Here is an 11,374-nt window from a genome sequence, read left to right as displayed (position 1 = left end):
GGATGCTCGGTGTGAAAAGGGGTGGGTGGCCCCACACCCAGGAGAATGCAGCACCCAGTTTTAGATGTCAGAGAAAGTTAGCTCTACCCTACTCAGGGTGCTCCCTCATCCTTGTAGGTGCTATAAACATGAGCCAGGCCCTCCATTGAACATTTCACATAGATACTTTTTAACAACCTTTATCGTGTGTGTACGTGTGTGTGTGGGCTTAGTCGCTTCAGTCGTGTCTGACTCTTTGCAACCCCATGGACTGTAGCCCACCAGGCCCCTCTGCCCAGGGGGATTCTCCAGGCAAGAATACTGGAGTGGGTTGCCATGCCCTCCTCCAGGGGACCTTCCTGATGCAAGGGTCAAACCCGCATCTCCTGCGTCTCCGGCATTGCAGGCAGATTCTTTAACCACTGAGCTACCTGGGAAGCCCAATCCTTATCATAAAGTTGATAATTTTCATGAAAAAAAAAAAAAACTGAGGCTCAGAGAGATACAGATTCCATGATGAGATGGCAGAGTAAGATTCAAGACTGTGTTTGACCAGAAAACGCTTCTCTGATTCACCTCATCTCACCTTTATTTATACCACTTGTTGTTGGTGTTTACCTCTAACTTCCTCATTTCTCTATCCAGATTTCTATGTTCAGTTCAGTTCAGTTGCTCAGTCGTGTCTGACTCTTTGTGACCACATGGACTGCAGCACGCCAGGCTTCCCTGTCCATCACCAACTCCCAGAGCTTGCTCAAACCCGTCCATTGAACCAGTGATGCCATCCAACCATCTCATCCGCTGCCGTCCCCTTCTCTTCCCGCTTTCAATCATTCCCGACATCAGGGTCTTTTCAAATTTCTATGTTAAGTATTGCTTAAAATTTCCACCCTGGGGGATGGGGGCTGGAGGAAGAAAAGGAATTAGTTTCCTCCTTCCCGTTTGCATACCTATTTCACTTTCCCCCACACAAGTTCATTTAACTCTTAATCACCCCCAAGCAAGAACATTTCAATGTTGCAATCTGCCACAGAATAAGGACATTTTCCTCAGCAGGAAGCTCAGAAGTGATTGCCCAAATTAACCAAGTTGCCGGAAGCCTTGATTGTGTAGAAAATTTCAATGGAAAATGTTCCATTTTGCTCTCTGCCCCACCTCTCTCAGCACGTTGATGGGTTGTCATAGAATGCCTTACTCAATTATTCCTTTGATTTCAGGCCCGGTAGAGGAGAGAAGGGAGAGAGCCTTTGGAGATAATTTTTCAAATACACAGGGAAGAGTGTGGGGAACAAGCATTTTCCTACATTGCTGTTGATTAAGAAGTGTGAAAAGACCTCTCTAGCAACTTGATGATACATTTCAAGAATCTGAACAGTATTTATTGCTCTATGATCAAACAGTTCTGCATCTGGGAATTTATTCTAAGTCAGTCGTCATAGACATGTACAAATATTTGTATGCACAGAATTGCTTATCACAGAAATTGATTATAATAGTGAAAAATGGGAAATAATCTGTGTCAGTGATAGGGGCTTGGTTAAGAAGACCATGACACATCCATACATTATAATATTATACAGTCAGAGCAAGGGGCTCTACAAAGAATACTTAATGATTGGAAAAATTATCTTGAGATATTATGCAAATAAAAATATTTCAAGAAAGTTCTTTTGCTTTCATTCCAGAATCACATTTTTTTTCACCTAAGCAATTTTGTTCCTGTATCTCATTCATTCTCTGACTCTTTATTTTTTTAATTTTTATTGAAATATACTTGATTTATGTTGTGTTAGTTACAGGTGTACAACAAAGTGATTCACTTATATATATATATATATATCAGCATATTGATATATATATAAATTTAAATTCTCTTCCATTATAGGCTATTACAAGATATTGAGTAGAGCTCCCTGTGTAATACAGCAAGTGCTTATTGGTTATCTATTTTATATATAGTAGTGTGTATATGTTAATCCTAAATTCCTAGTTTATCCCTCCCCATTTTCCTTTGGTAACCATAGGTTTATTTTATATGTCTGTGAGTATTTCTGCTTTGTAAAAAATATTTCAAGAAAGTTCTATTCAGTTATGGCACCTACTAGCCACATGCGGCGATTTAAATTTTGTTAAATATAATTAAAATGTAAAATCCAGTTTCTCAGTTGCACAAAGCACAAGTATTCAATAGCTATCATATTGGACACTGCAGACATTTGCAGCAAATTCTGTTGCAGGATGCTAATAAAGACTATGGTTTTATTTTTTTCCCCCAATGTATATGCACACACAGAAAAATTAGAAAAAGAAATATGCACAATAATAATTGTGATGATCTTTGTTTGGTGGGACTAGATAAGAGGTAAATGAACTTTTTCTGTAAAGAGCCGCATAGTAAAGATTGAGACTGTGTGGGCCGGACAGGCAGTGCTGCGACCATTCAACTCTGCTGTTATATTGACACATGTAAGCGGATGGACATGACTCTGTCCCAATAAAACTTTATAAACAGAATCAGGTAGTAGACTGAATCTGGCCCAGAGGCCACAATGAGACCTCTGGATTAGACAACTGGTGATGTGCGGGTTTTATCTTTAATTTAGGTTTGTCTGCGGTGGGTCTTCGCTGCTGCGCACGGGCTTTCTCTGGCCGCTGCGAGCGGGGGCTGCTCTCTCTCTGTGGACGTCCCGGTGGCTTCCCTCACTGCCCAGCACTGGCTGCAGGTGCATGGGCTTCAGCAGTTGCCATGGCAGGGAGGCTTAGTTACCCCCGGACACGTGGGGTCTTAGTTCCCAGGCCAGGGATGGAACCCACGACCCCTGCATTGGCAGGTGAATTCTTAACACTGGACCAGCAGGGAAGTCCCAACGTTTGGGGTTTTTTGATGGGCAAATTCATATTCGAATTAGAAAAATCATTTCCTTTTTAAAAATAAAACTCACTGGGAAAATTATATATATATCTTTAAGTTTATACATATATTTCCAGACCCGAGGCATCTGGGTACAGATATATGGAATTCTTTGCGAAGTAAGGATTCCAGTTATTAATTTATTCAAACTGTCATACACCAATGATTCCATGTTCTCCTTCCCACTCCTGCCATCGAATCTGTTATACCACACTTTCCAGCTCCCACAACACAACAAACACCTGTTGCTCCCCTAATTTATTTGCTGTTTGTGTAGTTTTTATTTTAGAGTAGAATGCAATCAAAATACACTTGATAAATGGCACCTTTTTTTTTCTTTTTTCTTTTTCTTAAGTTTTTTTTCTTTTGGTGGAGGGCAATCTGAGATGCTAAAAACGATCAAGTGCTTTTACTTGCACCTTTTTGATTCTTGGTGAAGTTGAATATCTTTTCATATGTTTATTGTCCATTTATATTTCTTCCTTCAATTGCTTTGCTCATTTCCTGTTTCCACTTTCCTACTGGAATGTTTTTCTTACTGATATGGGAGAATCTCTCCGTACAAGAACTATTAAATTGTGTCTTATGTGTGCTGCAAATATTGTCTCCAGGGCTACCATTTGTCTTTTACCATTGCTATCTGCATATATTTTGACCCAGCCATTAACAATTTTTCTGCTATCAAATCTGTCTTATAAAAATACGGATTGCTTCATTAATCTGCATGTCATTCTTTTTCAGGGACCATGCCAATCTTCCCTGTACCATTCCACTTTTAGTATATGTGCCAAAGCTAGCATGCCCCTAATTTATTAGCTTAACTTCTTTGGAGGATAGTGCCTGGATGTTTGTCACTGAGATTGCTGAGATGGAAATGCACCTCTTAGAACACAGTTTCTTGGTGACACCAATGTGTACATCTTTTGCCTCACATGTTGCCAGCAGAATGTCCTACATAAAAGTCTTTCAGGGCACGTTTGGTGATAGTGAAGGTGGTGATGACCTTGCCAACCAAAATTCTGTCTGTTAACAGAGTCCCCAGTGATTCTAAATAAACAGAGAGCTACTGCAGACACTCAGATGCACGCTCTCTGCAACAGCTGCTGATGCTCTGCGAGGGACGTGGATGGAGAATTCAGGTGGCTGGCCTGTCTCTCCTGCAGAAGAGGTTGTGCTCCTTTTCTTGGTTTTCAAACTGTGCTGCTTGAGTCCTGGGCGAAGATGGAAAAGAGCTGAATTTTAGGGTCTGGCCCCTTACTTGGCTCCAATCAGACTATTTCCCCAGATACAGCCACTCTACAGATGGGGCTTCTGAGTTCAATTTCGACCAAAGATTTGCTGTGCGGTTTGAGGGGGGGTGGGGGGCTGGGGTGGGGAGGTGAGGGGAGAAAAAAGATTGTGAAAAACATGGCTAAATTCATCATCACAGACTGGAGGGCAGTGGGCTCTAGCCAGGCTTTGTTGGCTCCAAACGGTGTTACCAAAAGTTAAAATTTGAAACCAATGTTTAAAAAGCATTTTCACATTTAGAAGCTTAAACAACAAAACACCTTGTGTCTCTGGATTCTTTTATCTCAGCAAAAGAGACTGTTTGCATGGAAAGATTGATAGTACTGATCAGCTTTCTAATATTTTGCACTTTTTGAAATGTTTGGTCTTCTATGTGATTGTATTAAAGCTTTAGTAAATGCTGAAATAAAACCATATTGACTAGTTTTTAAAAAAAAATCAGAAAATCTGGCAACAGTCCCCTCACAATCTGTCATGATGACAATTAGCGGGTGCTGAGAAACAGCTGCTGGTTTTAGCCAAGACGTGTCCTCTCTGTCACCCGGCCCCCACCCCGCCTCCTGTATGACTCTGGGCCCTCCCCGCTCATTCACATAACCGGCCTTGACCCTGGAGACATTTGAGTTCAAGATCCTGAGGCAAGATGACTGTTAAAGCCCTTGGTATTCCCATCATCTATTGGATTTCTATTACATCTATGGCAATTAGTACTAAAATTAAAGCTAATATCCTTTCTTTAAAGTCATCCTCAGTTTATGAACATCTCAGCCACAAATGTTCTATTCACGTTAAGTGCTGGGGTCAGGAGCCATATTCTTTTTTTCATGAGCAAAGAAGGTGTGAAGCCTCCAACCAAGCAAACAAGATTTCCCTTCCAACAAATGCTGTCTTGAGCTTCATGGGAATCACTAGGAATGTTCACCCCATCTTTTTGTTCCTTCCTCACTTTGGGGAACAGGGTAAGGTTGGACTTTCTGAACCCTTGATGTGTCCGAACCAGGGAGTAGTGAGCAAAAATGACCTGTGAGACTTCTGGACCTTAACATTTTATATGATCTGAAACCCTGGGCTCTCTCTTCCCTTTAAAACAGAGATTGGCCAAGTTCAAGATGGTGACTGTGACACAGGCAACCACACTCCCTAAAGTGACAGAGAACAGAGGACTTAGCGCGTGACAGGCCTCTGCTGTGAGCAGGGAGGGAACGTTTCTAGATCTTGAGGCGTGGGGCTGCCAGTTACTGCTCTACAACCTAGCCTGTCCTGACTACTCCAGTGTCCTAAATGAAAGGACCATTTTCAAGCCCTCAAGATTGGTACTCCCACCTCGCCAACCATTCCCCTTCTCTCTTTGAAGTCCCTTCCCTTGACTTGAAGCTCAAAGTTGGAATATTATTAAGCCGTACCTACAGCCATCATGTCCTCACTTCTTGGCGTTTGGCTCTCCACTTGATCTTTACTGCCATGTCCCTCTGATACTTAATAGATTAGAGGTCCCATGTGTTTCCAACTCTGAATAATTAATCTTCATGAAATCTCAGTATTTCACTTAAAACATTTATTTTTTGTCCTAAATGTATGACCTTACCTGGTTACCATGCATTTTATTTCTTCTTGCCTTAAATATTTCAAAAGTTTCAAAGCATAAACATTTCTCATCGGGAGTGTAACAAAAAATTTGCTCAGTTTTAATTCTGTATTACTTAATTGTAACGGAGTGTCATTCAAATGATTGTTTTCTGATTTCTTTCTGCTTTAGCTTCATCCTCATCTTTTTCAGAGTATTTTTTAAAATAACTTTCTTTATTTCTTATAGTTGGCTGTGCTGAGTCTTTGTTGCTGCACGGGCTTCTCTGTAGTTTGGCAAACAGGGGCTTCCCTCTAGTTGCCTTCTCGGGCTTCTCATTGCAGTGGTGGTGGTGGTTTAGTCGTGTCTGACTCTTGTGACCCCCTGGACTGTAACCCGCCAGGCTCCTCTGTCCATGGGGTTCTCCAGGCAAGAATACTGGAGTGGGCTGCCATTTCCTTCTCTAGGCTCATCGCAGCAGCTTCTCTTATGGCAGAGCACAGGCTCCAGGGGCGTGGACTTCAGTAGTTGCAGTTCCCAGGCTATAAAGCACAGGCTCAATAGGCGTGGCGCAGAGGCTTAGCTGCTCTGCTACATGTGGGATCTTCCCAGACCAGAAATGGAACCCATGTCTCCCACCTTGGCGGGCAGATTCTTCACCACTGAACCACCTGGGAAGCCCCTTTCTTGGGATATTTTAATGCTTGGCATTTGGCCACAGTGCCTACAGCTGAGAGGTGGACTGTCCAGCTTTAAGAACTGTGGGTCTTCTTTTCCAGAGGAATTGGGTGGAGAGGGAGGTGGGAGGGGGGGGTCGGGATGGGGAATACGTGTAAATCTATGGCTGATTCATATCAATGTATGACAAAACCCACTGAAATGTTGTGAAGTAATTAGCCTCCAACTAATAAAAAAAAATAAAAAAATAAAATAAAAAAAGAACTGTGGGTCTTCTTTTTTTATGGCCGAATAGCATTTGCAGCAAGATGGATGGACTTCACGATTATGCTAAGGGAAAGAAGTCAGACAGAAAGACAAATCCTGTATGATACCACTTATATGTGGAATCTAAAAACAACCCCACCTAGCAAGCTAATGAATATAACAAAAACAAGCAGTCTCACAGATACAGAGAACAAACTAGTGTTTACCAGTGGGGAGAGGGGAGTGGGGAGGGGCAATTTGAGGTTGGGGTGTAAGAAATATAACCTATTACATATCAAATAAGCTACAAGGATATATTGTACAACACAGGGGATGTAGCCAATATTTTACAATAACTATAAATGGAGTATAACCTTTAAAAATTGTGAATCACTCTATTGTACACCTGTAACATAATATTGTACATCAACTATACTTCAATAAAAAAATAAATAGGATAACAAAAAATCAGTTAAAAAAAGAACTCTGGGTCTTTCCCCACAGTAGAGCACCAAGGTTTTCTTTTTTTTTCCCCATTTATTTGTATTAGTTGGAGGCTAATTACTTTACAATATTGTAGTGGTTTTTGTCATACATTGACATGAATCAGCCATGGATTTACATGTACTCCCCATCCCGATCCCCCCTCCCACCTCCCTCTCCACCCAATCCCTCTGGGTCTTCCCAGTGCACCAGGCCTGAGCACTTGTCTCATGCATCCAGCCTGGGCTGGTGACCTGTTTCACCCTAGATAATATACATGTTTCAATGCTGTTCTCTCGAAACATCCCACCCTCGCCTTCTCCCACAGAGTCCAAAATTATGTTCTGTACATCTGTGTCTCTTTTTCTGTCTTGCATATAGGGTTATCGTTACTATCTTTCTAAATTCCCAAGGTTTTCTTCAGAACTGGCACTTTTGACCGGTGTTCAGGCTCTGTGGTGATAAAACACAAGGTGAGGAAAATTTAAACAACAGGGATAATGTCTCCTTCTTCTGTTGCTACAGTAGAGAGTACTGGACTAGGTATTTTAAAATACATAACAGCTTTACTGAGATATAATTCACATACAAAGAACTGCACATATTTAATGTGTACAACTTGATGAGTTTAGACACATGCAAACACCCATTGTACCATCACCACAATCAAAGTAACAGACATATCCAGCACCTCCCAGACTTAGTTACTGAGTCCTTCCTTTTGTGTGTGTGTGTGTGTGTGTGTGTTGAGGACACCTAACATGAGATCCACCCTCTTAAATGTTACAGTGCACAATACCACGTTGTTAACTGCAGGCACCGTGCTATGTGGCCCATCTCTAGAACCTGTTAATATAGCATAGCTGAAACTTTATGGCTTTTAACTAACAGCCCCCCAATTCACTTTTTAAGGATAATAAGAAGTAACATTTTTCCATATTCAGCCATATTATCAGAAATATCTAAAGGCTTTCTATTCACGATCATCATGTCTTACAGGGGAGGCTCCTTTAAGTCCCCATTTCACAGATAAGGGAAACTGAGGGGACAATTTCTCCTTTATCCGGTTTACCTAACCCTCCAAGCTGCAGGGAGGCCCTGGTTGACATAACGGCAATAAAGAGGACAGAGTGTGACAGAGGGGGAGCCTCACCAGTCTCTGTGGTTGTTCATGTCTTTTTACTTATTTTATTACAATCAGAACACTTAATGTGAGATCTACCTTCTTAGTGATTTTTAAATGTACAGCACAAATATCGACTATAGTCGCAACACTGTCCAGCAGATCTCTAGAACTTGTTTATACTTTTTTATCTCACTTAACTGAAAACTATCTCACTTAATTTGAAACTAACCAAATTGCCCATTGCTTAGTATCTCCTCATTTCCCCCTTCCCGGGAAACCTTCATCCTACTCTTTTTTTTTTTTCTGATCACACCATATGGCATGTGGGACCCTAGTTCCCAGACCAGGGATCAAACCTACACCCCCTGCATGGGAAGTGCAGAGCCTTAACCATTGGACATTCAAGGAAGTCCCTCCATTCTACTCTTTGATTCTATGAATTTGACTCTGTTAGATACCTCACATAAGTGTAATCATGCAGTATGTCTTCCTGTGACTGGCTGATTTCATTTAGCATAATGTCCTCAAAGTTCCTCCGTATTGTTGGCATATTATTCTGAAAGAGACATTAGAACTCCCACCTTCACTGCCAGCACTATTCACAACAGTCAAGATGTAGAAACAACTCAGATGTCCATTAGCAAATGAATGGATGAAGAAAAAGGGATATAGACATACAACAGAGTACCCTTCAGACTTGAAAAAGAAGGAACTTGCACATTCACTCATTTCATTGTGTAAGAGTTTATTTTGCCCTCTATTAAAGTAAGATCACTGAAGAATTGATGCCTTCTAACTGTGGTGCTGGAGAAGACTTTTGAGAGTCCCTTGAACAGCAAGGAGATCAAACCAGTCCATCCTAAAGGAAATCAACCCTGAATATTCATTGGAAGGACTGATGCTGAAGTTGGAGCTCTAATATTCTGGCTACCTGATACAAAGAGCCGACTCATTGAAAAAGACCCTGATGCCAGGAAAGATGGAGGGCAAGAGGAGAAGGGGGTGACAAAGGATGAGATGGTTAGATAGTATCACTGATTCAGTGGACATGAATCTGGGCAAACTGAGCGATAGTGAAAGACGGGGAAGCCTGACGTGCTGCAATCCATGGGATCACAAAGAGTTGGACACGACTTAGCAATTGAACAACAGCAGAGTAAGTGTGAAGGGACTTCCCTGATGATCCAGTGGCTAAGACCTCTGCTTCCAATGTAGAATAAGTGTGGTGTGGCAGCTCTGCCCTACTCTAGCTGGATGACCTATTGTCTGCTCTAAATAAATGACAACAGTAAGCCAATGGTGTAATTCTTAATATCATAATTTCTCCTGGTTCCTCCTTCATCTTTACCCCCAAGTTCAAACATGCCAACAAGACACAAGGCCCAGTCCCTTCAGGGTTTGTCCTAAACCCTAGATCTACTGACACGAAGCACGTTGTGCATTAAGAAACGTGGTAGAAGATTTGACAGGCCACAGGAGAGACAATAATGAGAATTGCTTCACTTCCAACCCTCTCACTAGCATTTCTTCCTCTGCCTTAGGGCCCTCCCCAATGACCCACCCCCACCTTAACACTCACAGTCTCTAGAATGAATGGCCCAGTCCTTGCTAAACAAAACCTCCTAGAAGGTTATCATACCAGCTGCAACAGAAGTAACATTTTCTATGTATCATTAGACCCAGTAACAGATATTTTGTTTCCCAACTGAATTATCACTTGAACCATGAGTGCCAGGGCAATACCTCAGAATTATACACGTTTGCCCTTGGTTAATTTTAGAAGATATCTAAAGCAGGAATTCTATAACTCAGGCAAAGTCTAATAATCCAAAGATAATGAAGTATTCATGCTCAATTGTGATGAACTTTGTGGAGACCAAAAAGAATTACAACACTAAAATCTTAAAACTCGGAGCTTGAAGGTCCAGATTATTGAAATGTTATACCTTTGGGTGTCAACAAGGGTCCTGAGTTACAACACAGTCAGAAAGACATTCCTCTCAAACCACAGACATTGCCAACTATACAAGGCTCTAATTTACCAAGGGAAGAATCAGTAGTTAATTTCCTGAAGCCAGGGGATAATTTCCTTTTAAGTTCTTTTCTATTTCCTCTTCCTTTCTTGACCTTGTGAATCTCTTATCTCCATTACTTCTTTATCCCAAGGCTATTAGACTGTTTCCTTTTCCCACCCCTTCTGAAGTTTGAGCTGAGCCTGCTGACTTCCCTTATCTCCATCTCAGTCCCCATCAAAAGCCTTTCATATACAGGTTAAGTGAAATCTGCTCCTTTCTGATGTTATGGCATAGTTGGAATCTAGCTGTAGGTCTGTGTCGTACAATAAATGAATTGTAGCGTGGCAGTCCAGCCGTTCTTGTTCTCTGCTGGCTGGTTTAAAAATTGGCAAGGCTGTACTGATTGAGGAGATTGAAGGCAATGAGCTGAAGCAACTAGTTTTACTGCCTCGTAGTGTGAGTCAAACATCGGAACACGGCCAGCACCTTCTTTCTTTATAGCCTCCTTAACATCCATCTATAACACTCATTCCTATCTTGCTGGGCTTCCTGCCTCATTCCTTCACCCACTACTCTATCCTAAACACAACTTTTGATCTCGTTTCTTACACCCCTCTAAAATATGTCCTTCGCAGACTGAAGACACTAATCCAAAGTAAGACTAGAAAAAACATCTTTTCAATTTAGCATGGTTTATGTGAATTAGAGAGTGAAACATTAGGTAATACTGTTGGAAAGTAACATATAAATAATAATATCAAATCATACTCTTCCAGTGCTCTCTTTTAGCTCACATTTCCATTTTGTTTAGCTCACATTTCCATTTTGTTTAGCTTACATTTCCATTTTGGCAATGTCAGCTTAGATTTGACAATTTGACCTTTTTTTTTTTCAGTCTTTCAGTTTTTAAATTTATGCCAACATAGTTCATTATTCTATTTTCCCCAGTCTTACTGAGGTATAATTGACAAATAATATTGTATTAATTTAAGGTTTACAACATAATTGTTTGATATATGTGTATATTGCAAAATAATCACCAGAATAAATTTAGTTAATACCCATCACCTCACATAATTACA

The 11,374-nt window shown here is 41.0% G+C and overlaps 1 non-coding gene across 1 annotated transcript; it reads right to left on the bottom strand.

Moving 5' to 3' along the window:
* Window positions 1-3,586: 3,586 nt before the first annotated feature.
* Window positions 3,587-3,690, bottom strand: LOC122695830. The gene has a single exon (XR_006341579.1). It is a non-coding gene; the product is annotated as a U6 spliceosomal RNA (small nuclear RNA).
* Window positions 3,691-11,374: the final 7,684 nt, after the last annotated feature.

Source organism: Cervus elaphus, chromosome 5, assembly GCF_910594005.1.
Source record: "Cervus elaphus chromosome 5, mCerEla1.1, whole genome shotgun sequence".
NCBI classification, from domain to species: domain Eukaryota; kingdom Metazoa; phylum Chordata; class Mammalia; order Artiodactyla; family Cervidae; genus Cervus; species Cervus elaphus.
The sequence above is the reverse complement of the archived record's forward strand: the minus strand, read 5'-3'. Positions and strand labels throughout refer to the sequence as shown.